The sequence below is a fragment of the Canis lupus genome, chromosome 3 (genome assembly GCF_048164855.1).
Source record: "Canis lupus baileyi chromosome 3, mCanLup2.hap1, whole genome shotgun sequence".
Taxonomy (NCBI): Eukaryota; Metazoa; Chordata; class Mammalia; order Carnivora; family Canidae; genus Canis; species Canis lupus.
The window spans coordinates 51,845,007-51,872,573 of record NC_132840.1 but is presented as its reverse complement, the minus strand read 5'-3'; the positions used below and the strand labels follow the sequence as shown (position 1 = coordinate 51,872,573).

The window sequence follows — 27,567 nt, the reverse complement described above, 5'->3', positions numbered from 1 at the left end:
AGACAGTTAACATCTTGGGATCCCACTCTTACTTGGTAGGATGGCAGACATAATAGGACTTAGCGTAAATCACTTATTTGTTCACTGACTTATCACTACTAACAAGGCAAATGAATTTGTATGAATTTTAGGAGATAATATTATTGTGCCTTCTTCACATCAGGACTCCTTTGGGGCATTTCTTTTGATTTTGGAAAACTTTTTAAAAGACTCATTAACCACCACAACAAAATTACCAAAAAAAGTGCACTCAAAAGAGAACCAGAGTGGTTCAGGATCTTTATGATGAGGTAAAATAAGGGGCCTGTGTAGTGAGTGATTTAGTGGGAAAAGTTGGGAAGCTAGCTCAAAGCTGGAAAGACCAAGGGAGCTGTGAATGCTGTCTTACACATTCATGGATGATGTCTTTCTGATGCAAAATTCATGCTTCAAAGCACTCTTCTGATGGTAGAAGTTATAATCCTATCTATGAGATAATTCAAAAAAGAATATAAGGGGAAAACAAAAGTTAATCTTAATACCTTTACTGTATTTTTATAAAATGGAACTACAGTGCTTATCCTGGTCTTTTGATTAATCCTAGCTATTTTTATCTTGTACAAATAAAATACATGCCTACTATCCAATGTAAATATTACAGACAGACATTATATAGGGAAGTGAAATCTCACCATATTCTGGCATCTCTAATATAAGCAATCCTCGCCAATTTGAGGGTCACTTTCTGACATTTTATTATACATTGATTTGTTCATTTCTTTGATGTTCATGTTGCTACACTGGAATGTGAGCTTCGTGAAGAGGGGCTTTTGTTTGATTTTATTCTTTTATCCTCAGCATCTAGAGCAGTGTTTGGGCACACAGTGTGCATCCGGTCAGTAACTGTCAAACAATGAATGGGCACATAAATGAATTGCTGCTAACTCCCCAGAATTAGGACTATGTGTATAAATACTATGTCACATCTGTAATCATATTGCTTTTCAACACCTGGCAAAGCAGGATGCTTGTTTAAATAAAAGGGAGGAGAGAAAGAAAAGACAGGAAAGAAGAAAGAAAGAAGAAAATAAGAAGACAATCTTTAGAAATTAGGTAAGAAAATAATATAGTTTTTTTAGATTAATTAATTAATTAACTTATTTATTTATTTGAGATAGTGTGCATGCACAAACTGTGGAGAGGGAGACAGGGGAGAGAGAGAACCCAAGTAAGCAGACTCCATGCTGAGCACAGAGCCTGATGTGGGGCTCGATCTCACAACCCATGAGATCATGACCTGAGCTAAAACCAGGAGCAGGACGCTTCACTGACTGTGCCACCCAATGCTCCCCATACACATTTTATTTATTTCTAAAGAGGTCCTGGGGCAACTGGGTGGCTCAGTGGTTGAGCATCTGCCTTTGGCTCAGGGTGTCATCCTGGGATCCTGGGATCAAGTCCACATCGGGCTCCCCACAGGGAGCTGCTTCTCCCTCTGCCTATGTCTCTGCCTCTCTCCCTGTGTTTCTCATGAATAAATAAATAAGAGGTTTTATTTTTCTCCATTAGATTTTTCTGGAGGACCTTCCAAGCTAATCAACTATAGGCACCAAGGGCAAGCCCCCGATAGTGTATTGATTATTTTGCACTAAAGCTGCTTGGGAAACAGCCAGTGCCAGGGCAATGAGATCCTTCTCTTCCTAAAGGAGGAAATAAATCTCCCATGTGGAAGTCACCCTCACTGTACTAAGCAGCAAAAAAGACATCCTTATCACTAGAGACAAGGACTTTTAAGGCCAAAAAAATTGTAGAAATAAACCTTGTTACTTTTTCTACCTTAGCCCAAATTTGGCTGAGAATTCCTTATTAATTCAGGCTCCCAAATAGGTTTTCTTTAACCTGTCAAAGGCAGATGCTCGACCACTGAACCACCCAGGGACCCTTTTTCCTACAGTTGTATTTTCTTTTAACTTTCTTTTACTCAAGAATCATTTAGAACTTAAAGTTTTCATTGGTTAGAGCCTCTGTAATTAAACCTTTCGTTGTCATGAACCAATATTTCTCTGGTACTTTTTGTTAATCTGTATACTTTTCACTTTTGGGAATTCATTAAGCCTTTATTAATGTCCTCAGATATGATCAGTTTTTATAAATGTTCTACAGATGTTTGAGAAATGAATTATGCTCTTTATTTCTAGAACAGATAATACAGTATATTAAAAACATAATCATCCTTAATTAGCAATGTGCTTTGCTATGTTATTTTTTCTGTGTCCAATTCATCTGGCAAGTCTAAAAATACATAAAAAGTCTCATAGAATATGTTTCTGTTAATTTCTTGGTGTTTGCTTTCTACTTGTACTGGTTGTCTGTGATTGAGCATCCAAATACTCATAACACTTTTCTTCATTGTGGGTTATATTTTGATTGATTTTGTAAAGTCAGCCTCTTTCCACTATGTAGGAAGTATTTTCTACCTTGTCGGGCCCTGTCAAAAACTATCTCCTATGCTCGAGGTAGAAGATTAGTTACATTGATTCCTGGTTGCCGTAAATGTTGGGACAAAAAATGGTGGAAGGATCACTATGAGCCACTCTCTTTCATGTCACCTCTGATTTTTTAAGAGATACTTGGTGCCCCTCAAAATAAATCAGTATCTTTTGCTCAATCCAACCATTGATCTTACATCCAGTAGAAACTCCTCTAGAAATGCCTGCCTGCCAGTTTCCAGTATTGTGATTTTTTTCTTGGTTTGTTATTAAAGAGAATATATATATATTTGGTAAGCGATGCCTGTAGAATCCAGGAATGAAAATAATCCTACAAAGTGGCAGGACGATATGGTAGGAATGGCAACCAGACTGAAAGCAGAGATTAAAACCCTCTTAGAACTCACTAGAAAAGTACCTTTTAAGCTTAGGAGTGGGAAAAGTAGTCCATTTAGTCTATACTTGGAACGGGTTGGAATTTCAAACCTAGGTATTCAGGTGAAGCTTCCCCTTGCAGTACTCTGTAATTATGAAATTCCAAATTTCTAATTTGTATGAAGATGAAACCCTGATTTTCCTACTGTCACTAAAAAGGGTTTTTCCACTGTTAAGATCTGGGTCACAGTACTTGGGAAGAAAATGAAGGAAGGGGTCAGACCGTGTATCAGGGGGGTAGATGGGACTTAAATTATATGAGTGGCAGCGTTTTAATCATCTTCAATAGCACATAAATAATTCTGACCCCCATTAACTGTTTGTACTTAGAAACTCCTTAAAAATGTCCTCACTGCTATCAATACCAGAAGCTTATTGGTATAACTCCCTAGAAATACCCTGATTTCTCTTTTCAAACCCAGAATGTTTCCAAAGTGACACATCTATCAAAAGGACGTCTGAGAATAGAAAACCAATCAGCTCTCAAAGAAGATGCAACCCAAACTGGGAAGATGGTGAAACGTGAGTAAGTCTCGTTTCAGATGCAGTCAGATCTGGAGACCATCTTACCGTTGGTATTTAAAATATGTGGGCAATCCCCCATCCTTATCTTCATCATTTGTGCACTCAGATTGGAGGTCTGCTTGATGCCTGGCAACACCTACCTCTCACACCAAAGGAAATCCCAGTTCTTTGCGATTCTTTGAGAAGAAAGTCATCATCTTGACACACTATTTGTTACAATGAAAAGTCTCCGTACTACCATCTGTTTCTTATAAACGTGTTTATTTGCTCACTCTCCAGGAGCAGGGTCTTGGCTAAGCAGTCCCCAGTTGCATAAGGAGAGTCATGATTATCAGAATCTTCAAGAGCTGATAATGAAAGGCATGCTGTTTAGTTTCTTCACTGTGTAAATCAAGACACCTAGATCTCACTAAATATTTGTTCAATGACTCATGCCCATGTATTCAATGCCTTTGATTCTTTTTTCAGTCCTGTAGAGGTCCAAAGGTGAAACCATGAATACATTTTTTTTTTAGCATACTGTGTATTGATGCGTTATCAAGATGACTGGCATAAAAGTGAAAATTATAAACATCTACCAATGGCCAGGACACAAGGGAACAGTATTCTGAAACCCTGCCTTGGGGACAGTGAATCGGTTTGGCATTTTAGGAAAGTAATCTAGTAATAACGGCAATAAAAATACACATCCTTTGGCCCAGCAGCATATCTCTGCAAATTTAGTCTACAGAAATAAGAGACTTAGGGCTTAGGATATTTCCCAGGATAGTATGGGGGCTGAGTAACTATTTCTTTTCTTTTCTTTCTTTTTTTTCTCCCAAGGTTAAAACCTAGTTGAGATCAAAAGGGCTAAGTTACTCCTCTTTCTCAGCTCAGCATTCACTGGAAACATTATTCACTTGCAGTTGGCCGGCGACACAAATGTGGCCTGTACTGGGACATGGGGAGGACAAGACGGGAAGCACAGCTTGGATTCAAAGGTGCGATTCAAATTTTAGAAGAGATCGACTCTTCTGAGCTCAAATGAGGCTGTCGAATCAAACAAAAGCTACTAAACTGTGATGGGGGTTTTGTGGAAAGGGGAATCTGACAGAGCACAGCTGGGAGTAGTTACTACAAAAATAAAATTCTTTCCTTTTTATCTCTCAACAGGTTGTTATAACCACATTTACAATGATTACACCTAAAAGTACATGTATATGTTTTGGAAACTGTAATGGCCAAAGCAAACAACATTAATGATAAAAGAGGGGCACCTGGGTGGCTTGGTTGGTGAAGCGTCTGCCTTTGGCTCAGATCATGACCTCGGGGTCCTAGGATTGAGCCCATCAGGCTCTCCATTTAGGGGGAGTCTGCTTCTCCCTCTCCCTTTACTGTATCCTGCTCATATGCTCTGTCCATCAAACAAATAAATAAAATATTTAAAATAAAATAAAATAAAATAAAATAAAATAGAGTGATTAGATCATATGTATTAACCTAGATGAATATTTTAAGGGAGAAAAACAAGTTACATTTAATTATATAGTATGACCCAATTTGGTAAAGAAAATAAAACAAGCTCCTCCTTACCTGGCATCTGGTTGTTAACATTGGATACCGAGGCAAGTGTCAGAAAGCAAAGAGGTTAGGAAGAAAGTCTTTTTTTTTTCTTTATATATTTTTATCATTTCCGTGGTTGCATTACATTGGCAAAGCTTTCCCTTCTGGAATAAAATGTTGGCAAAAGCTATACAAAATTAAACATAAATACAGAGAACATTAATATAAAAACCTAGCAGAGAGCCAGAAAGAGGCACAAAGTATTGCTTTGTTAACATGGGATGTTTGTTTGTCAGTGGGTGAAGTACTAGTTTGTGGAGCACCTGCTCTGTGCCATGTCTGAGTTGGATGCTTTCACATTTATCTCATCTCTGCCTCGCTTGATTTCATGCTTCTCTGTAGACGCAGTTCTCAGTAAAGGTAAAGAAGATAATTTAGAACACATGATATCCTGAAGATTTAAAATTGGTTTCTGTGAATTTTGCAGAACAGAGCTAAAAAAAAAAAAAAAAAAAAAAAGAAGGCCAGGAAGGAGGAAAAAATAAGTTAAAAAAATTGTGACTGGAGAACCCAGGGTCAGTTTTGCCTAAAGACTCATTAAAAAAATAATAATAAATTGAATATGGTTTTAATAAAAACCTTCTCTGAACAGGGCTGTTTGTGACTTGCCAATAGTTACTTCACTTGAAGTTCATTCATATTCTTTATGTCTCTACCCCTGCTTGCTCACCTCAAAGCAAAGTTCTTTCCCTTAAGAAAACAAACAAGAAACGTGGCTAATCGGTAATGATCGTACAGTCTGAGTTCACGTGGGATCATTAATAAATAATCTACTTTAGAACATAAACATCCCCAGGGGTAAGTCTTCGAAGGCCAAGTCTGGTTTATGCCAAGTCGTTTTGTTTTTCCAGAGCTCCAGTTTTAATCAACATCATGGCAGTGACGGAGCGTGAGCATCAGGTCATGGGGTTCTAGAATCCAGTGAGAAGAATTTAGGCTTGAGGCTCACAATGCCTAATCTCTCGTCTCACCTCCGCTAGGGGCTCCCAGGAGTGTGAATCCTTTCTGTTTGATATTTTCTTTTTTAAAAAATTAAAAAAATATAGTTTGTTTATTTATCCATGAGAGACACAGAGGCAGAGACCCAGGCAGAGAGAGAAGCAGGCTCCCTGCAGGGAGCCCAATGCAGGACTTGATCCCAGGACCCCGGAGTCATGACCTGAACCAAAGGCAGACACTCAACACTGAGCCACCCAGAAACCCTCTGTTTTTGTATTTTCTGCACCATGATCACCAAAGTCACTTTCCCCTTGTAGCCTGGACAACCCAACTGTTTGTTGCCTGGACATTCTCAAGCTCTTGCTCACTCCTGGCTTCCTTTAAATGTTAAAACATTTGAATATAAATGGCTTGGTCAGTGCCTCCCCTCAAATCTCTACAGAGTTAGGCACATGGGGTGAGATCATCGGCATGTTTAAGGTTTCCAGTTGATTCTAGCATTCAGCAAAAGTTCGAGTACCACTGCTCTAAATATTTCTTATACTTCCCTCTTACCTTTCATCAGATCCTTGAAGTCTTCCCTCTGACTTCCCAAGAAAACTAAAAATCCCTCTCCCATATTTAGGAGCAATTCAGATATTTCATATACGTATGCACATCCATACTTTTGACCTCTTGCTAACTCATCCATGCTGTGTCGATGGGTCTTCATTTTTTAAGATGCCCCAAAACAGGCTGAAGCGAGAGAACTATTTACCCAGACGACAAATGATGTCACCGGCCAAGAAAGCAGACACAGCTGCAGTCAGTTTTTGTTTCACGAGAATTTTCTTTTCCTTAAGAGTATACACAGAGACAGTGGTTTGAGCCCCTTGAAAGTAAGGGGTTTGCACATCTAAAAACTCTTGCAGTTTGTACAGTACCAACTTTACCCCCTTGGGAGATGAAGACTTCCTAATGCCCCAGCAGTATGATCCCAGGGAAGGCTGTTCTCACCCCAGACTCACACCACCAGACCCTCCAAAGTGGAACAGGAGGGCAGCCCTGGCATTGGTGCCTGGGACTGGGTGAAATGAGCTGGGGAGCGTTTTTTTGATCTTTCACTCCTGAGGGTCTGGTTTCTCTGCACACGGGGGCTGGTGGGGGGAGCTGACCCACAGGTGTGAGCTGGACCTGACTAACCTCTGCCCTCCACATCTGTGCTGTCAGCCTCGGTGTTATTTGGCCCTTTAATGGTCACTTTTATTGAGGACTGGCCAAGAGCAGATGCCCATGGGGAAGTAGGCTTTCCTTACAGCTTCGTCTACGCAAGCCTGTTTCATCATCCAAGGTTTGGCCTTTCCAGAACAAACAGTATCTTCAGCCTCTCCATGCAGGTGCTTCGGGGGTCTCGTAAAGATGCCAGCAAGGGCCCACCGTGTGTTTTTGGAAGGCTAATTGCTAAAGCAGTGAGGATCTATCCAGACCCAGGATGCTTTCAGTTAACGGGACACCTTGTGCCGGCTGAGTTGGCAATCTAGGTGGTCTTCTAAAATCTTAACAGGGTTAGTTTTCTGTTTTATAAGCCACCAGTTCTCAGCACCCCTTCCCCCGGGGGTTGCCAACTAGTGTTGTCTCCTGTAACGGGCTGTTAGATGTGGTGCCGATAATAGTGTTTTCATGTTAATGTATGTCAATCATTTACTTTTTAAAAACATGTTTGAGTAGATTCAACATTATATTTATATTTAAAAATTTATATATAAAAATTTATATTTGAAAGATTTTTATATATTAAAAATATATTATGTCTAAAAATTTTATATATTTAAAGATACATATATTAAAATATACATACATATGTGTATGTATATATGTATGTATATGTGTGTGTGTGGGTCTCTATCTCTCTGTCTATCTATCTATCTCTCTCTCTCACTGGGATGCCAATACACTTCCATGAGCCTGACAGAAAGGTACGGAGCTCCAGCGAGTGCCTGGAAACCCTGCATGACACGGAGCCTGCCTGTGGTAATGGGTCCCACATGCCATCCATCATGTGTGCAGGGGAGGAAGGTGGAGAACTGTTGGGATAATTAATGAGGTAATGGGCAGTTTTGTTCAAGAAGACTTCAGTCAAAATTGCATGAATGATCACCTTCTTCCCACCACACACTGTTCCCTTGCTTGGGTTAGGATTTCCACACCGAAGAAATTCTATTGTCTTCTCTGTTTAATGGTCATTTATCCTTTGGCCTTTGAGATGTGAGTGTCCTGCACTGTGGGGCCTGGCGTTGGCTCTGAAGTCAGCTACTGATGAGGTTTAATCTATTATGGCCAGGTAAGAACTGGAGAACCGAAGAAAAGGGGCTTTGGCACAATCTGGACTCCAATATTTATTGATGGGCTCGATGAATGGAATAGCTCATGACATGGAACATGCACAGTGTGACATGAGGAGGTTACCATCTCCTGAAAGCACAGTGAATCTTGTTCCTTTTCTTCCCAAACCCTTTCCCATAGCAGTTTACCTTGTATTTCCTGCTTTCAGAGAGGGAAGCAAGACTGCTTGAGCAACCGCTGAATTGTAAGGGAAGATTAAGTCTGAAATAGTCAAGACAAGAAATCTGCCTTCCCATGGCAGGTTCTGTCTGGGTGACCCCCCAGCCTCAGCCCCTGTGTGGTCCCCAAAATGACTAAACTAGGATCAAGAGATCTTATGCCCTTGAATCTCAGCCCTCTGTGTCCAAATGGACACCTCCACCTGGAAAGCCCCCCAGGATCTTAGAATCCGTTAGCTACGAACAGAGGTTACCACCTGCCACCGTGGCTGGGGGCGCTACCCAGGCTTCTGGTACAGAAGCAGGAACTCCAGGTGAGGGATAGAGGGGTTTATTCATTCTGGGGATCTGACTTGCCCATGTGGTGAGAGCTGGTTAAGCAGTGCATGCACATGTGTTGCTTCTGGCTCTGATGTTGGAGCCTGATCTCAGCAGAGCAAGCAGTTGGGAAAGAATGACAAGTGTGAAGTGTGACGCACAGGGACCCACATTTTTCTCCTCTGCCATGCAAGTAACCAAGCTTGCTGACTTGGGTGGTCTACTAGAGGCCTGTGTCATGGACCTGAACATGCAGCTGTCCCAGGGCTCTGAGAAGCTGTAGGAAGCAGAGTCACCCCACCAAGTGCAATCACTGTCCCTCCATGGCATTTGTCACCTTCTCACCAAGTTGATGTTTTGGGGAATGCTGATTTTTTAATTTAACCACCATGCTATTTAATAAATTCCGATGGTTTGGCACCGCACAGACTGGTGGTTTTTTTTTTAAACCATGTTTTCTGTAGAGGGAGTTTTAGGAGTTCTGGGTGTCTTCTATTACCCACCACAGGGGGAACCATCTGCTTTAGTTTGATTGGGTCTCTTATCCATCTCCAAGAGACTGTGCTCATTACCAATTTCATGACTCAACTCATAATTTTTTTTTTTTTTTTGGTCTAGAATGATCCATCTCCCTTTGAGTTTCCTAAGGCAACTTGAGACCAAAGTTGCTCCTGGGTTAAGATAAAGAGATGTAGGCTTGTATCCTAGAAAAGAGAGGAGGATGACAGTAAGTTTCCATTTCTTTTAAACACACACACACACACAGTCATATGCACACGGGCACATGTGCATCATCACATATTTTTATGTTAGGACTTTTATGTAAATGGCTCTATATCTATACACTTATATGTAAATAACTATCTCCTTGAATTAGATAAAGGTAAAAATACATCAGAAGCCATCTAGGGGGGGACAGAGGAATGTTAGTAGCATTTATTATTAAGTGTCTCCTGAGCACTGGTCTCATAATTATTAGCTCATTTAAATTTCAAAGCAACCATAAGATGTAGGAGTCATGAGCCTCATATAACCAGTTTATTGAGGAATCTAAATGATTCCTGGGACCAGCATGAAAACTGTTTTATTTTTTCTAATAACCTCCACAACCACATTCTCTATTCTGGGCAGTAGGGATGTTTAATGACATCTCAGCTAGAGTCTATGACTTTTCAGTCTCTTCTGGTTTTTTGAAGTGTCTCATTTGAGTTCTGAAGAGTCGGTCCTGTTTATATAAAGCCTTCAATCTGATGCCTAATAATTTCTGTCTTTTCCCTCCTGCCTGGGTGGGCTAAACCTGTGGCTGGGGTGGCTTAGGAAGAAGAAGGACTGGGTTGGGTGGTCTGCTCTCCCACAGCTCCCCTTCCCTCTTTTTTGCCTGCCCTCCTCCTTCCTCGCCAGTTGTGGTTGGAAAGTAAGAGAGAGAAGAGAGAAGTCTTTTTTACTGGATGATCCTCATGAGGTCGCCGTCCTTGTCTTGAAGAATTATCTATGCCGTCTTAGCCCATTTCTTTGGACTCTGTGTTCATGAGTGAGGGTTCCAAAATGCCTTCTTGACAAGGAACTCATCCCTGGGTGATTCTCTTCTGTCTGTAGGGTCCCTTGTAAGATCTGCTTCCACCGTTCTGATGTGTGCGCCTTTTCCTTCTGGAGTGGAGACAGTCCCTGGTAAGATGGTGGCTGGAAGTCTCATCTGCCCTCCATAGTTGAGTCTTGAGCTTATCAGTTTCCATCTTGCATGCTTCTTTGGAACTGAGAACTTGAAAGAAGAATTTGGAGATAATAAAGATAAAGTATATGTGCATTTCCTGTGGAAATGTGCTAATATCATGTCCAGACCTCCAATCACATACTCTTGGTTCTGATGAGAAAAGAGAAGGTGTTGGCACTTATTGCCCTCGGTAACACTGAATACTGACAGGGCTTCCTAAGACATTTCACAAATATTTATTAAGCATGTGTATACAGTGTATACTGTTCTGATGTTGGGCATGAATAATGCCATAAATGAAACCTTACATGTATGTAGAGAGGTAGAAACATTCAAAACTCTACTGCTCAATGAACAAAAAGAAGGTAGCTTTTTTTTTTTTTTTGATTTTCTATAACTGATAGAATCTTTCTGACAAGCCCTCATCCTTCTGTATGTTGCCTGAAGGCAGAAGGTGGCATCTAAGCTTACCAATGAATAGTTCAGTTCTCGGGAGTGTAAATAGTCCCTTTTTTTTTCTTTTTAAGGTTTTATTTAGCTATTCATGAGAGACACACAGAGAGAGGCAGAGACACAGGCAGAGGGGGAAGCAGGCTCCCTGTGGGGAGCCTGATGGAGGGGTTGATCCCAGGACCCCGGGATCACGCCCTGAGCCAAAGGCAGATACTCAACCACCAAGCCACCCAGGCATCCCTTAAACAGTCCTTTTACGGTTATTAGCTCTTTTAGGGATAGATGCTCTATTAGAGTTCCATCTCCCCCACCCACTTTTTTCCATACATATAAGGACTCTGTGTGACTTCATGGCTGTGAGAGGGGAGGCCTCAGAGCCATCTGTTGACCCTTGCACTGGTTAGTCTCATGTGTAGGTGAATCTTGAGCATTTCGGTTACCTCCTGGGGACCCAGAGCTATAGTCTATGATCTTGGCTTTTTATCTCCAGTAACTAATTCCCAACATTCTGTGTCTTCATTTTAAATCCAAGTTGACAGCAGTGCCCTGACCCTTTTAGCACCTTGGCATTATCAGTGGGGATGCAGAAACTTCTGGATTCCCTGCAACAGTATTTAGGACATGGGCCACATTCAGTAGTGTTGGTTCAAGTTCATTTGTCTAGTTGTCTCCATCCATTAATGCCGCACCATTGGTGACCTTTCGTCTAGAAGTGTGTGGTCTTCTCCAGGGCACAACTGAGAAAGAGGCCACTAGCCTTGACCTCCTAGGGTTCCCCACACCCACATGGACATTTCTACAACCTCTTCTCCTTAGAAATCAGCCCCCAAGGGTGTGGAGGAGAGGCTTTAAGTCTCCTCACCCTACCTCAGTTGCTTTCTTGCTATATTCTTCTAGACCGGAAGCAGCCAGACTTCTACTACCTGTCAAACAAGACTCCTTCTACCTCCTATACTTCTTCCCAGGACTGTAGACTTCTTGGCTCAATGGGATGATGTGGTACAAGAAGAGAAATCAGCTTACTGATAAAAGGAGGTGTACTAGGTGAGAATTTCAATGTTATTCTTATTTTTCATTGTAAAAAAAAATTTATATGTTCTTTCATTTGAAGCTTTGTAAGACTTTAAGGAAATATCAATCAGTTTCCTAAAAAGAATTTTGGAAGGGAAGACCTCTCTAAGCTCCTGTAAAACCTATTATTCTTACACTTCAGCCAACTGTAGAGAAGACCTGATATCCCAAATCAGCGAAGCATTAAGTCGGATGCGTTGCCTCTTCCTGACATACAAACACAAACACTATACCCTTAGAATAGAAATCTATCCTGAGATGCATTCAAAGTTGCATTTTTCAAAATTAATATTTACAGGTGGCTCAATGAGGAGAAATGAACAAATCCCTGTGGTTGTAGAAGCAAAAATTCAAGGTATATTCTTAGGTAATAAAGGGAAAATTAAACCAAGGCATTAATTTCTTTGTTATGTGAGAAAGAGATAGAAATCCATTGTTAGCAGAGTACATCATTCCAGTTATACAGCAGCTAAGATTATGAATTGAAACCAAGAGACAGGGATACCTGGGTGGCTCACGTCATGATCCTAGGGTCCTGGGATCGAGTCCCACATTGGGCTCCCCACAGGGAGCCTGCTCCTCCCTCTGCCTATGACTCTGCTTCTCTTTCTGTGTCTCTCATGAATAAATACAATCTTTAAAAAAGATAACACTGAGACACAGAAAATTCATTATTAAAGTTATGTGCTACTTCTCTGAAGCAGCAACTGGGTTAGGAGAGCAGTAAGGAGCCAAGTTGAGCAGATTATGGAAAAACTGTGATCCTCTTAAATTTTACGTGCTCAAAGGGGTACGTGAGAGTTACTTTGTAAGGACGTTATTTTGTAAGAATCCATTTCTTACAAAGATGTGTTTTGCTCATGGCTGGTAGGAATTTAGATATATTCTGAGATCAGCTTCCTCACCAACACTGGATTCAAGTTCTCATAAATACAAATGCTTCTTGTTAGCTTGATTCAGTGTGCAATAGTATTTACCATGTATGACCATAGTCCCTGTCCTCAAAGAATTTCCAGCCTTATAGAGGAGACAAGTTGTTCAACCAAGAAATTGTTAAATCACAATTGTTAAACTACTCCATGTTTAATGCTGGTTTCTGAGGGTTCTGTGGGGTTGGATCATATGGGACTTGCAGGGATATAGCATCTTAGATTCATTAAGAGCAAAGCTTGTTTGGCAGAAATTATTGTAGATTGCTCTTTTAACAATGGAGGTAAAATTACATGCTAAAAAGGATGAGAATTAAGCTGAGCGCTAATATTTTGTGTCAATGAATAAAAAGAGTGGAAGATGTGAAGACCCCACCCCTACTGCCACTGCCTGCCTGTGAGTAACACACGGGATAGAAATGGAGGAGCAAGTTTCAGACTTGTCACAATGGACAATGGGGACACGTCAGTGTCAAGAAGCTCTAAAGTGGATAAAAGTTATCTACCATAGTGTGCACTTGCCATATCAAAGGCGTTTTAGAAGAAAAACAAGATTGTGGAGCCAGTGAGGGAGCAGTTGAAATGATGCCAACGTTTTTCACTTACCCTTTATCACAAATCCCACCAATTTTTGGGCAAAGCTTTTTTTGACCTAAATTTCGTTCTATCTTGGGTCTTATCAACTTAAATCAAAAGCACACTGGTCCAAAGTTATAAGAATCTCACTTAAAATGTTATGCAGTCCTTATCAGGACTCTTGACTGCTACAGAGGGAACTGTAGCAGCTGAGATGAGTGAAGAGATAATATTGGGAGGACATTTGAAAGGCCAAGTGTTGGCTCCTAAGAGGCAAAGAGCATAGAGGGGATAAAGGAAATATGCTGATTTTTGGACTGGCACAAGGATTTCAAAGCCATGAGAAAAGTGGAATGACAGTGTTGTTCCAAAGGAAGGGAAATGTAGTCATGGGGCAGATTTTAGAGGAGAGAAAACGAGCTGCCCTGGGACTTGTTCACAAGAAGCAATGTCACAGTGAAGTCAAGCTGTATGACTAATGCCATGAACCCTGCAGTGAGAGGTCAGGGCTGGAGAAGGGTTTGGATCCCAGAGGATTTGCAGTAGGGTGAATAATGACCCCCCCCGCCCCCCCCACACACAAGATGTTTCCATCCTAACCCCCAGATCTATGAATGTACAGCAAGTGGACAAAGGGACTTTGCAGATATGACTGCCTTAAGATCTTGAGATATGTTCTCCTAGTGGGCCTGATGCAATCTGAGGGGTCCTCATGAGGGCAATACAGGAGATCAGAGGGAGTAAGAGATGAAACGATGGAAGCAAGAGGTTGAATGATATGAAGAAAGGATTGGAAGACAGTGTACGCAGGCCACCTCCAGAAGCTGGAGGTGAGGGCCAGGTATTCCAGAGCCTCCAGAAGGGTCCAGCCCTGCTGATGTATTGCCATTAGCCCAGTGAAACTGATTGCAGCCTTCTGGCTCCCATAGCTGTAAAATAACAGCAGCCACAAGAAAACTCATATGAGGCCCCAGTTAACACTGGAGGGAATAGACCCTATAACTACAGCTTGTCCTCCCCAGTATCTGAGAACTTCATTTCTGTTTTCAATAGCCTACAAGGCAGTGGGGAGCCTTGCAGCCCCCCACTTAGGGGACCCCGAGGCTCAGAGCCATAAACAGGCTTTGTAGGAACACCAATGATCTGCTAGAGTCTTCTTTCTATCCTTTGGAAGACCAGGGCAATCCTTATAATGAGTTTTGTAGGCCCAGGGTGTGTTATGGTATCTGAGACACAGTAAGTATTTCATAAAACAGGAGTTGCCCAAACTAAAGAGAACATTAGGGAAGTCTTGTGTGTTTCATGAACTAAAAATATTAGAAAATATATATTTTTTGCCCATCTTAGAAATGAAATTTATTTCCATTTTGCTTTAATTATTCTTCATAATAACACATGTGCATAGAGTATGAGTGTAAGTTCTTTTTTTTTTTTTTTTTTAAATTTTTATTTATTTATGATAGTCACACACACAGAGAGAGAGAGAGAGAGGCAGAGACACAGGCAGAGGGAGAAGCAGGCTCCATGCACCGGGAGCCCGACGTGGGATTCGATCCCGGGTCTCCAGGATCGCGCCCTGGGCCAAAGGCAGGCGCTAAACCGCTGCGCCACCCAGGGATCCCTGAGTGTAAGTTCTGAAGGCAGCGTTTGTTAAGCCAATGCCCACGTATCCCCGGGTTTGTCTAGGAACAGGTTCTTGGAAGTTGTAGAGAGGGTCCCTCATTATTCGGGTTTGAGGGATGTTGAAAGACACACACATTGAGGAACGCCTGGGTGGTTCAGTGGTTGAGTATCTGCCTTTGGCTCAGGCATGATCCCAGGGTCCTGGGATCGAGTCCCGAATTGGGTTCCCTGCAGGGAGCCTGCTTCGCCCTCTACCTGTGTCTCTACCTCTGTGTGTGTGTGTCTCTCTCATAAATAAATAAAACCTTTTTTTTTTTTTTTTAAAGACACACGCATTGAATGAACAAAGGGATAAAGAATAAGTGTTTCCAAAACAGTCAGTTGATTCAGTGGGAGAAAAAAAGTAAAGCGAGTTGTTTTGGTGATGTGAAAAATCAAAGACCTAGTGGGCATATTTAAGTTTTCCCATTTCAAACAGGGCAATTATGTAGGTATGGCCTTGTGACACCTTACCCACCTCCCCTGCCCCCACCCCCCCATTGGATTCTCTGCTATACTGAGAGCAAGGCAGCAGTGAGAGCTAATATCTCCACACCAGACTACATCTTGCACCTATTAACTGCCCTGGTTGACAGTAGAAAGAGAACAGCGGCATCCCCCCTCAGGCCCCTAATAGGTGGCACATCGTTGTTCCAGAACACCTGAAGGAATGCCTGGATGCGCCTCTCTGAGCACCTGACAGGGGAGGGGTTGAGAGCCCAAGAATAATTGCCATGTCACTGGCATGTGATTTATTGCAATGCTTAATTATGTCTACAGGGCACCATCTGGAGACCCAATTTGGGTTCTTTAGGAACAAAAATTAAAGTCAAAATGTACCTTCTTCTGAACTCCACTGAGTCCCACTTTTGGACTTCTCACACCTGGAGAATATTACCCTATGCTCAGTCCCCAAACCACATCTTAATTGTTTCAATTTAGAGGGTCCCAGGCACACACAGCAACTCTCATTGTGGAGACAGTTGGGTCTCCCTCTTGTAGACCGTGTTTATTCAAAGTGTGATAGATGTAGAATGTTCTATATTACACCAAAAACTTAATGTTAGAACAGAATCACCTTCGGTATGTTTCTGAATTTTGAGTGGTCATCAGCCAAAAGCAGTGTTGTGTCTATTAGCATCCTCTTATTTTTTAAATCATCAATCAACTAATAACTGTCCTCAAAATACTTGTTTAATCAGTATTAATGGCAAATCAGTATACATGATAAAGATTTTTTTTTAATATTACTTGGTTGTCAAATAAATGTTTAACCCATCCTAGGAATCTTTTTTTTTTTTTAAGGCTACATTACTGTGAAGCGTTGATTTAAGAAATGCTTATTCCTTTCAATTAAAACCCAGAGCATTAATCAAATGTTTGACACTATAAATGTTTCCAATTAACATCTAGCTTAAAACCACATGTGTTCCAAGTGAAATTCAAAAGATCTATCTGTACAGGTGACCTCAGAGAAACCATTAACACATGGCTGGAGATAGCAAGAAACATTCTCCATTTGTGAGACTGAGATAAAGAATCAGTCTATGACTGATCATTGCTTCAAACATCCCTTTCAGATATGGGCTTGCTAAGCTAGATGTTGGGTATTTCTCAGTGAGTCGAAAAGAAAGACATAAAAATAAGTATGTGTGTGTTTCTCTCTCTCCCTCTCTCTCCCCCCACCAACCTACTTACTTATCGAGAGAGAGAGAAAGAGAGAGAGAGAGAGAGAGAGAGATGGTGGAGGAAGAAATTAGAAACAATTCCACAATCTCATCTAGATGAACAGTTAGTAGTTCCAACCCTACCAAAGGCAGCGACTGGTCATAATATGGACCTAGGGCAGGTCCAAGAGAAATTGGACCAGTTCTCTTAGGGCTAAGAGAAATTTGAGCACACTCAAATAACTCCAGTGCCCAAGCAAATAGCATAAGTGCAAGAATTGGATGTCAGGTGGCAGTGGTGACCATGTACCATGCAAGGCATACTTCGTGTCTAAATATGAGAGTCACTACCCACCTCCAGCCAACAATTGTGAGAAAAGAGAAGCCCCGTTGGACCGAACCTTCTGATCTTTCCAGAGAAGCCAGAATTGAAGCTTTCTAGTGTGAACACCTGAATTTTATGTGATGGCAGTAAATTCCCCATCGAAAACCAAAACAATAACACAGACCTCGTTGCAGCTGGTCTGTGAACTTTGTGCCCACTGCCTAAAGGATCAGGGGCTGGGCTACCACGGTCAGAGACAGGAAGGCACCCTTTGGATGATAGTGACCCCCTCGCAGCAACATGCCTGCACATGTTGGAGTGCATGCTCTGGCTGCCTGCTGTTGAATCCACCAACCCCAGGCAAAAAAAGAGACAGTGCATACTTTCTGAATAATTTCTCAACTGATCGGTCAAGCTCAGTTAAATTATTCCAAGTGTGCTCTGCAGGGGGTTATTATGACCATAAGGAAAATGGTAACATTAAGACATGCCCATTTGCCCCGCATCCTGACGAATTGCATTTTCTCTCTCCTGTCTTGCTGCAGCCTGTCAACAGCTGGGGTTGTCAATCCCACAGCAAGGGCCGCAGACAAACACCCAGGGCTAGTCTGCTGTGGCTGGAAAGGTACATATTTCTCCCCTCCTTCTCTCTCTCTCTCTATTTTTCCCTCCTTCAAATATTTTTCCAAAAGAAAAAAAAAAAGCAGAAAGCAAAAGGTGACCATAATAAGATAAATGCCTGGAACTTTTCACACACCAAAATATCTGACATTCGGGAGCAGCTTAAAGACCCAGAGAGCTGTTACATTCATGCTTGGGCCGTGATTTTTCTTTTTCTTTACAAAGCGAAACCAAGGGCTGAATGAATGTCTTTGGGGGGAATTGCTCAACGGCTTTAAGGCTAAGAAGAGATGATTTTAGCTTATCGAGGAGACTATTCGGTTCATAACTGGAGCCAGAGGATGTGGATTCTCATTCTTTTCTTTGGCTTCTTAACTAGCTATGTGACTGTCGAATAATTTGCATTGAAGGGATCCGGAATAAGCCACTGTGACATAAACATGATCTTGAGCTGAAGGCATTTGTGTTCCTAATATCCCTTATCTGCCTCAAAGCAGAGACCGCCCCCCAAAAGAACTCAATTGTCATAAATCCCCTTTTCGGGAGCAACTCTGATTTTCTCTTCTCTGAGACAAGCAGTCAGTATCACACCCAAACAGACACTGTCACAGAACTATCCTACCTCCCCTGCATTCTCCTTAGAGCCCATTTGTCTTTCAGAAGAAGTTATTTGTTTTTCCCCTAATGCCACACCTGTTAATTTGGTATATAAGCCCCCAATTCTAACCACCCCCTGAGCCACTTTTTAGTAAACTCCTGCATACATATGTACGTGAGTAAAAATCTGTTCTCTTGCCAACCTGTCTAGTGCCAATTTAATTTGCAGGACTCCAAGCACCAACCTAAAAGGGTAGAGGAAAAGTTTTTCCTCCCCAGTAGCATCCTTTTTTTTTTTTTTTTTCATTCTGAGTTTAAGAAAAATGGTGGTCACAGATATCAAACTCTATGCTTCAAAGGTGGCTAATAACACAGGAGCAAAATAATGCACATGGTTGCTAGGATCAGATCAAATAAAGCCATTAAGCAATTTATAAACACTAGCTCATTTATTTCCTTATGATCATATAGGGGATTAGATTATTTGAATTTTTTTTTTCCTGAAAGCATTTTCGGGGTTTCCTCTTGGACTTACTTGATGAGAAGTGGCAGGAAACACAATTAAAACTCACTTAAAACAAGTAATTAAAAAGTTATCTTTCACAACTGAAATATCTGCAGATAACCTTCAGGCATGGCTTAATCCAGGTTTATAAGCTGTGTCACAAGGATTTAATATGTCTCCATGTCTTGTTGTCTCTGTGTTGACCTTATTCTCTAAGTTCTTATTCCACCAGGCTCAATTCCACTAACAAGAGATGCAACTCTTTTCTTCATGCAGGCACCTCAGAATTGGGTGTGAGTGGCTTCATTTAACTGAAAATTTGGTCTGAGTGGCTCAATCAATCTTTATGTCTCTGGTAATATGATGTCTCTATTGGTCAGGTGTAGGTCACATGTTCCCTTTGAAACTGGAGATATGGTTAACCTCTCAGTACCTGGAGTTCTGTAACAAAAATACGGGGAATGAATATCTATTACACTGCACACGAAAGCCATATTTTATTTAAAGTCCAACCTAAAACCATGGTTGTTGTTTTTTTTTTTAAAGATTTTATTTATTTTTTCATGAAAGACACAGAGAGAGAGAGAGGCAGAGACACAGGCAGAGAGAGAAGCAGGCTCCATGCAGGGTGCCCGATGTGGGACTCAATCCTGGGACTCCAGGATCATGCCCTGCACTGAAGGCAGACCCTCAACTGCTGAGCCACCCAGGCATCCCAAACCTGTGGTTTTAAACCACCTATGCCTTAAATGAAAGTTAAAAAAAAAATGGCTTTCCTAAAGGAGCTGACTTTAGGGGCACTTATATAAATTTACAGCATGGCTTTTCTTGCCATTGTAACTTTTTTTTTATTGTGATGTATTTCATGTAGCACAAGGTTCACCATTGTGAAGTGAACATGGACGTACACCATGGGAAGTGTACATTTTGGTGTTTTTTAGTATGTTCACAGAGTTGCATAATCACCACTACTATCTAATACCAGAATATTCTCGTCACCCCCAAAAGAAACTGTGAATAGTCACTTTTCAATCCTCTCTACTCCCAGGTTTTGGATAACCACAAATCTTTCTGTCTTTTTGGACTTCCCTGTTCTGGACATTTTGTATAGATTAGTCATGCCTTTTATTTTCTGTATTCTTTTTTTTTTTTTTCCAAAGGAGCCACCCAGGGACTGCCTCTTCCAGGGGTAAACTAATTCCTAGAAATAGTAAACAACTCACCTGGGAGTATGCTTTTCAAATGCAAACCAACAGATCCAGAACACCACACCTCCAGTCACCCCCTGTAATGAGCCCTCACACAGTGGACCACTATCTACCTGCATTTATTACCCCAGGGCCAGGTACCAAACAACTAGTGACAGGTCCTACCCCCGGGGTCTGCTGGAATTATTCACACTACCAAGTCCTAAGCTTGTTTTCCATTCCTTCCCATGGAAACCTCAACCACCACTCTGGTTCATGGTTGCCCACCCTCCCTCTGCCTCCTGACACATCTGAGTTTTCTCATGTGGCTCCTGAGGTATGGTGTCTCCCCCCTTCCTGGAAAGTGTGAGGAACAAACTCTTTTTCTCAATGCCAGCTGACTTGCTATCTTAACTCTACTGTACCTGAATAATAATAAAACCCATATTAAAGCACTATATAATGAAGGCCTACAATATGTGGCTTTTTGTGTTTTTTTCTTTCACTTAGTACAATGTGTTAAAGGTTCATCCATGTTGGAACATATGTAGGTACTTTATTCTTTAGTATGACTGTACGGACATGCCATTTTATGGGCATACCATATTCTGTTTATCCATTCATCCCTTAATGGATATCTGGATTATTTCCAGTTTGGGACTATTATGAATGATGTCGCTGTGATGAACAAGTTTGTAAGTGCATATGTGTTTGTATAAAAATATATTTTCAGTTCTCTAGGGTATATACCTAGGAGTAGAACGGCTGTGTCATATGGTAACTCTTTATTTCACATTTTAAGAAGCTTCCAACCTATTTCCCCTAGCAGCTTTGCTACTTTACATTCCTACCAGCAGTGGGCAAGGATTGCAATTTCTCAACATTCCCAACTATACTTGTCTGTCTTTTCGATTCCAGCCTTTGTGGGTGTGAAGTGGTATCTCACTGTGGTTTTGAAATGCATTTCCCTGATGACTAGTGATGGATAATCATCTTTTCAGGTGTTTATCAGCCATTGGTGTGTTTTCTTTGGAGAAATATCTATTCAAATATTTTGCCAATTTTAATTGGGCTAGTTGTCTTTTTATTGTATGAGTTCTTTACATACTCCGGACAGTAGACGCTTATTAGGTATATGATTTGTAAATATTTTGTCCTCTTATTTGGGTTGGCTTTTCACTTTCTTAGTAGTGTCTTTTGAAATGGAGACATTTTTATTTTGAATGAGGTTGTATAGGAGGGAAATGTTTCGGTTTGGGCATGCAAATTAATGAGCAGCAGACAGATTAAGAGGAGAAAAGGCAAGGTTTATGCACTCGTGGAGAGTATCTTCCTCTTTAACAAGAGAAAAGGGTTATATGCAAAACTTAAAGGTGTTTTTGTTTAGTTTTATTTTGTTTTTACAGCTTTAGTAGGAAGTATGGAAGGTTCTTTTGGACTTTTTGATACTAATGGATTGGGGCAGTTTATCTTGGTACAGTTGAATTCACAGGAAACCCCCATGGGGTTATTGGCAGTCATGTTTTCTGGAGGTTCTGCTGTAGTCAGATAAGGGAAGTTCAGAACAATTTCTGGGTCTTCTCTCTTTTTTAAAGATTTTATCTATTTATTCATGAGACACATACATAGAGAGGCAGAGACATAGAGTGAGAAGCAGGGTCTCTGCAGGGAACCCGATGCGGGACTCGATTCTAGGGCCCTGGGATCACGACCTGAGCCAAAGGCAGATGCTCAATCACTGAGCCACCCAGGTGTCCCAAATTTCTGTGTGTTCTTTAGTTCAAATATTTTCATTTAAAAGCAACCTTTATACTATGAGTGAGTACTCACAAAGCCCAAGTCATCAGCCTTTTAATTTTTTTCATTATCTGTGCATTTGATGTGATCCCAGAACACACTGCCTAACCTAAGGTCACAAAGATTTTTCATCCATGTTTTCTTAGAAGAGTTTTATCATCCTAGTTCTTATATTTAGGTCTTTGATCCATTTTTGGTTATTTATTGCATATGGTGTGAGGTAGGGGTCCAGCTTCAATCTTTTGCATGTGGTTCTTCTATTCACCATTAATTGTAAGTATTACTCTTTCCTCATTGAATTATCTTAGCACGGTTGCTGCAAATTGATGGGCTCCACATGCATAAGTTTATATCTGGACTCTCAGTTCTATCCCATTGATTCCTGGGTCTGGCTTTATGCCCATACCTCTCAGTCTTGATTACCGTAGTTTTGTAGTAAGCCTTGAAGTCTATCAGCTTTGAGAGAAGGTACTGCTGTCAAGGTATATTTAAAAAATCTTTTCTGCTTTTAATAGATAATTTCCAGTTGATGGATATGTATAGGCACTGCATAAGGCAGTTTCTCTTCCATACCTTGTTTTCATTTTGCACTGATAATAGGCTTTATGATTCTCTTACCAGCCCCTCTAAGACATATTTCTACAATTTTGTGACTTGATTCCACCAACCTTCAAACTTAGGTTCATGTATTTCACTGATGACCTATATAACAATTTTATACATAGAGATGGATCCACTCATTTATTTTAGTATTTTTACTTTTCAAAATGTTAAACCTTTTCATGGCCAAATTTAATTGCCTAGGCTCATATCAAGTCATGCTAACTCCTGGTCAAAATTTTAAGTTTACTTACTCTCCAGTGATATAGACAATTAACTAAATTGTACTTTGGGAGTGAATCTGGGTTTGTAATTATTCCATCTGATTTAAAAAAAAAAACAACTTTTTTGACTTGTTATTTACATATTATAGGATTTGTCCATTTAAAATATACAATTCGTAGGAAATATCAGAAAGGGAGACAGAACATAAAGACTCCTAACTCTGGGAAACGAACTAGGGGTGGTGGAAGGGGAGGAAGGCGGGGGTGGGGGGTGGGGGTGAATGGGTGACGGGCACTGAGGGGGGCACTTGATGGGATGAGCACTGGGTGTTATTCTGTATGTTGGCAAATTGAACACCAATAAAAAAGAAATTTATTATTTAAAAAAATAAAGTATACAATTCAGTGGCTTTTAGTATATTTGCAGAGTTGTATAACTATTCCCGTAATTTAACTTCTAAACATTTAGAACATTCTCATCACCCCAAGAAGGAACCTTCTACTTATTTTCTGCTGTCTTACTCTTTCCACACGCCCAGCCCTGAGCAACCACTAATTTACTTTCTGTGTCTCTACATTTGCCTGGTTTCCTGGGACTGGCTGCCAGGTCAACATGGCTTAACTATCAGTTGGCTGATCAGTCAGCCACTGATTGGTCAGAGGCTATATTTAAACCCTCTGTTTTAGACTCAACATTTGTGTGTGCTCCCCTACCCCCAAATGTGTATATTAAAGCCCTAACCTCCAATATGATGGTGTTTGGAGATGGAGCCTGTCAGAGATAATTGAAATGAGGTCATGAGGGTGGGGTGAAATGAGGTCATGAGAGTGGGGTCCCTCACAAAGGGATCGGTGCCCTAATAAGAAACAATGCCAGTGAGCTTGCTTGCTCTCTCTCTTTCTCTCCCTTTCCCTGTCACTCTCAACATGTGCACACAACATGCAAAAGCTGTGTAAGAACACAATAAGAAGGCACTCTGCAAGCCAGGAAGAAGGCTCTTACCAGAATCTGAACCTATTGGTAACCTGACCTTGGACTTCCAGCTTTCAGAACTATGGAAAGATAAATTTCTATCATTTAAAACTCTTAAAAAAAAAAAAAAAGTTTTTATTTATTTATTTATTTATTTATTTATTTATTTATTTATTTGAGAGTGCGTGCACGTGAGCATGATTAGGGGAGGGGCAGAGGGAGACGGAGAAGCAGGCTCCCCGGTGAGCCAGGAGCCCAATGTGAGACTCGATCCCAGGATCCTGAGATCATGGCCTGAGCAAACAGCAGATGCTGAACTGACTGAGCCACAAAGGCACCCCAAATTTCTATTGCTTAGTACATCCAGTGTATTCCATTTAGCTATTGCCCAAGTTAAATGCCTTGAGTAAGTTTGGTGTTTATCTTTTACCATTGCATCTATATGTGGCTTGAGGACTGCTTGCATAGTTCTGGAGCACAATCATCCCATGTGACCATTGACTACTGACTACCAGCTGAGAAAGTCCCACTCCTGTTGTTGCAGAGAGGGCATACAAAGTCTTGGCATGCACATAATCTCCCTAAACCACCAGGAATTACTATGATTTTAGCAGGCTCTTCCTCCATGATTTCTTAGCTTGATACCCCAAATAAGCTTCTGGTTTTTAAAGTTTCTGTTGGAATTACCTTGGGCTATTAGGGACAACTGATTGTTCTCTGAAGAGTCTATCCAAATAAAGTCAGGCTCCTTGGATTGGCTCACACCTTCTTCACAGTTTGGAATGAAGCCTGGAAGAAGGGATAATGACTCTTCATTGGCTGTCCCTTACAGGGCCTCCCCACCCTTCGCTGTGCATAAGTCTGAGTATATTGTCTATTCTTACTATAATGTGAGTCTCAAAGAGCTTGCTCTGAGATGGATATCAGCCATTATGTTCCTGTTGGCTTGTGTTTGCATTATACATGCTGTCCTCATTCAATTTGGTCTCTTTACAGGATCTTTTCATGGTGTTTGTGTATGCTGTGATAGGTAGCTCAGTCAAAATTGCATACCACTCTCCATAAATGTATCTGATGAGGCACATGTCAGCTGCAGAACGTTATGGCAGGCTGAAAGTCAACAAATAAATGGGGTGCTGCACTCAGCCTCTCTGTGCTATGTTCCTTTGTCATCCCTCATGGCATTTCAGACTGGATGCCAGGTGTGACTGGAGGGACCTTCAGACTACATGAGGGGAATAGTGCCAATCTACACAAGTATCATTAAAAACTAATATGATTTTTTGGAACGAAAATGAATATGAATTGAGATTTTAATATTTTTTCTTTCATTCTAAAGTATTATCTGTGCAACTTCCTGGGTTGCCTGCACCCCAATTTAGAGATCACTCATCTAAAAACTTGCACACTAATGTTTCTCAATTTTGGCACTATTAGCATTTTGGGCCAAATAATTGTGGGTTATGGAAGGCATGGCTGTGCATTATAGGATATTTAGCATTGTCCCTGGACTCTAGCCACTTCAGGCCAGTGGAATCCCCAGCTGTGACAACTGAAAGTGTCTCCAGGCGTCACTAAGTGTCCCTGAAAGAGGGGGCACAAAATCACTCCTAAGAGCCACAGCTCTATATAGATAAAAGTCATAGGCATAAGCATTGCTCAAACCTGACCCCCTCTGCTGTAAAGAGATAGTCCCATTACTCACAGACCTATTTCATAAACACCTCATGCTGATTCTGCGGTCTACCTTGCTCATTTACTTTGCTGATTTTTGTTTCTATCACAATGTAAGTACATATTTACCTAAAGAAAATTTGGAAAACACAAGGGACAAAATTTTAAACATATATAATTGGACCACTTAAGACCTGAATTTGTGGTATTTCCTCACAATTTGTGTAGAATTCATTGCCTGCCCAGGTCTTTGTTCAAAGTGATCTTGTTTGTATTCTATATTATAGACATTTTTTATATTTCTATCATATATTTTGAAAATTCTAACATATGGAATTCATACTTCTCTAGTCTCCAGTACACTAAAAATACACACACACACACACAAACACACACACACACAAACCCATTTATCTAATTCTTTTATGAGGTTTCTGGAGAGAAAGAATTAAAGATGAGAGCCAAACATTACATAAAATGCAAACATAAAAAGCACATATATTTTACTATAATGAAAATAAATAATAGCTATCCTCCAAAACATTGTAAATAAAATTAATATTCAAGTGACAGAAATCTGATAACATACTTACAATGTATATACAATGAAAAAATTAATATTTTTAATATAGAAGAATAAAAACAAAATAGTGTATAATACATTTAAAGACGTTTTAAAAGACAGATACCCTAGTAGAATAAAATAATTAACAATCCACAAAAGAAATATGAGCTATCGTGTTTTATCAGATAGAAAAAATTTTTAATAATTTTTTTTGAAGTACACCCAACATGGGGCTTGAACTCACAACTCTGAGATCAAGAGTCACATGGTCTACTGACTAAGCCAGCCAGGTGCCCTGATCAAAAAAAATTTTTTTTAAAGATTTTATTTATCTACTCAGGAAAGACACACAGAGAGAGAGAAGCAGAGACACAGGCAGAGGGAGAAGCAGGCTCCATGCCGGGAGCCTGATGTGGGACTCGATCCAAGGACTCCAGGATCACGCCCTGGGCCAAAGGTAGGTGCCAAACCACTGAGCCACCCAGGGATCCCCCAAAATATTTTTATAGCAATAAAGGACAAACTTCCTAGGGAGTAATTTGGGAAAAGGCACCAAAATCCTTAAAAATGTGCATACACAGCTTTAGAAATTTACTTATAAATTCTGCCACTGGGAATTTATCAAAGAAAATATTTACCGATTTATGTTATGATATCACTGTAAGAAAGTTCATCAGATCAATATTCATAATAGAAAAATTTGAGAACTGCTTCGGTGTTTAATATTAAGGCATTCTAAAATAAATTGTGGTGTAGCAGAACCCTTCCTCATTATTGTTGTATTTTAGAAAACTATGTACTTCACAGGAAATAGTCATGTATTGGAGGAGGAAAAACATAGTAGGGTATTATGGTCTCCTACCAAACAGTATGAAGTGACAATCATAATATGTATTCATAATTTTAGAAGTCTTGATGTGGAAGGATCTACACCAATATATTGGTATCTCTGGCAGTGGCTATCCCGAGTTTATTTTAACTTTCTCTTGTTTTTCCATTTATATTTTCAAATATTGCTACAGAGAGCATTTGTAGTACAATGATAAAAGTCGTCCTAGTAATACAGTGAGCCCCTTGAAATAATTTGTAGTTCAGAAAGAAATAGCATGGCAGGGTTTCCTTTCCAAACAGCTACCAGCTGGGAAAATCATCATGTAAATTGTTTTACACAACCTGCCTTCGTTGAGAAGGAAGCACGTCTTGAGAAGGGTCTTATGTTTATGGACAGGGATGTTCACTCAGGGATCCCTTTCTCAGTTTTACCTCACCTGAGCTCAGCTCATCTACCTTCTGCTGATGTAGGACTATTTCTCAGTCAGGAGCACACAGGAATGTTTGAAAGTTGCCAGCAGAATTTAGAATGCACTTTGGGTGGATTTTCAGAGAATGTGCAATTATGATTCAATAGCTGGTGGCAATTTAATGGGGTGATAGCTGAGGGGTGACTCTTCAGATCCAAAGTTCTGGTGATATCCATTATGATAATCCTGAAGAGGAACACAGAGGGTGTCTAAAGAAATCAAAGGACTGCCCAAAGCATCTAATTCTTCAGTTTTATGAGGACAGGGACGAGATTTGTCTTGACTGTTGCTGTATTTCTATG

The 27,567-nt window shown here is 40.6% G+C and overlaps 2 long non-coding RNA genes across 4 annotated transcripts; both read right to left on the bottom strand.

Moving 5' to 3' along the window:
• Positions 1–275: 275 nt before the first annotated feature.
• Positions 276–5,937, bottom strand: LOC140624952 (uncharacterized). 3 transcript variants are annotated; one of them, XR_012024374.1, is made up of 7 exons: positions 5,701–5,937; positions 5,294–5,464; positions 5,001–5,157; positions 4,685–4,821; positions 3,569–3,898; positions 672–882; positions 276–466 (listed from the first exon to the last, which is right to left on the bottom strand). It is a non-coding gene; the product is annotated as an uncharacterized lncRNA (long non-coding RNA). The 3 variants fall into 3 exon arrangements; XR_012024375.1 differs by lacking the exon at positions 672–882; XR_012024376.1 differs by lacking the exon at positions 5,294–5,464.
• A 12,932-nt stretch (positions 5,938–18,869) lies between these two features.
• On the bottom strand, positions 18,870–27,335 carry LOC140624948 (uncharacterized). The gene is made up of 2 exons (XR_012024372.1): positions 27,233–27,335; positions 18,870–19,385 (listed from the first exon to the last, which is right to left on the bottom strand). It is a non-coding gene; the product is annotated as an uncharacterized lncRNA (long non-coding RNA).
• Between the last annotated feature and the right edge of the window lie 232 nt (positions 27,336–27,567).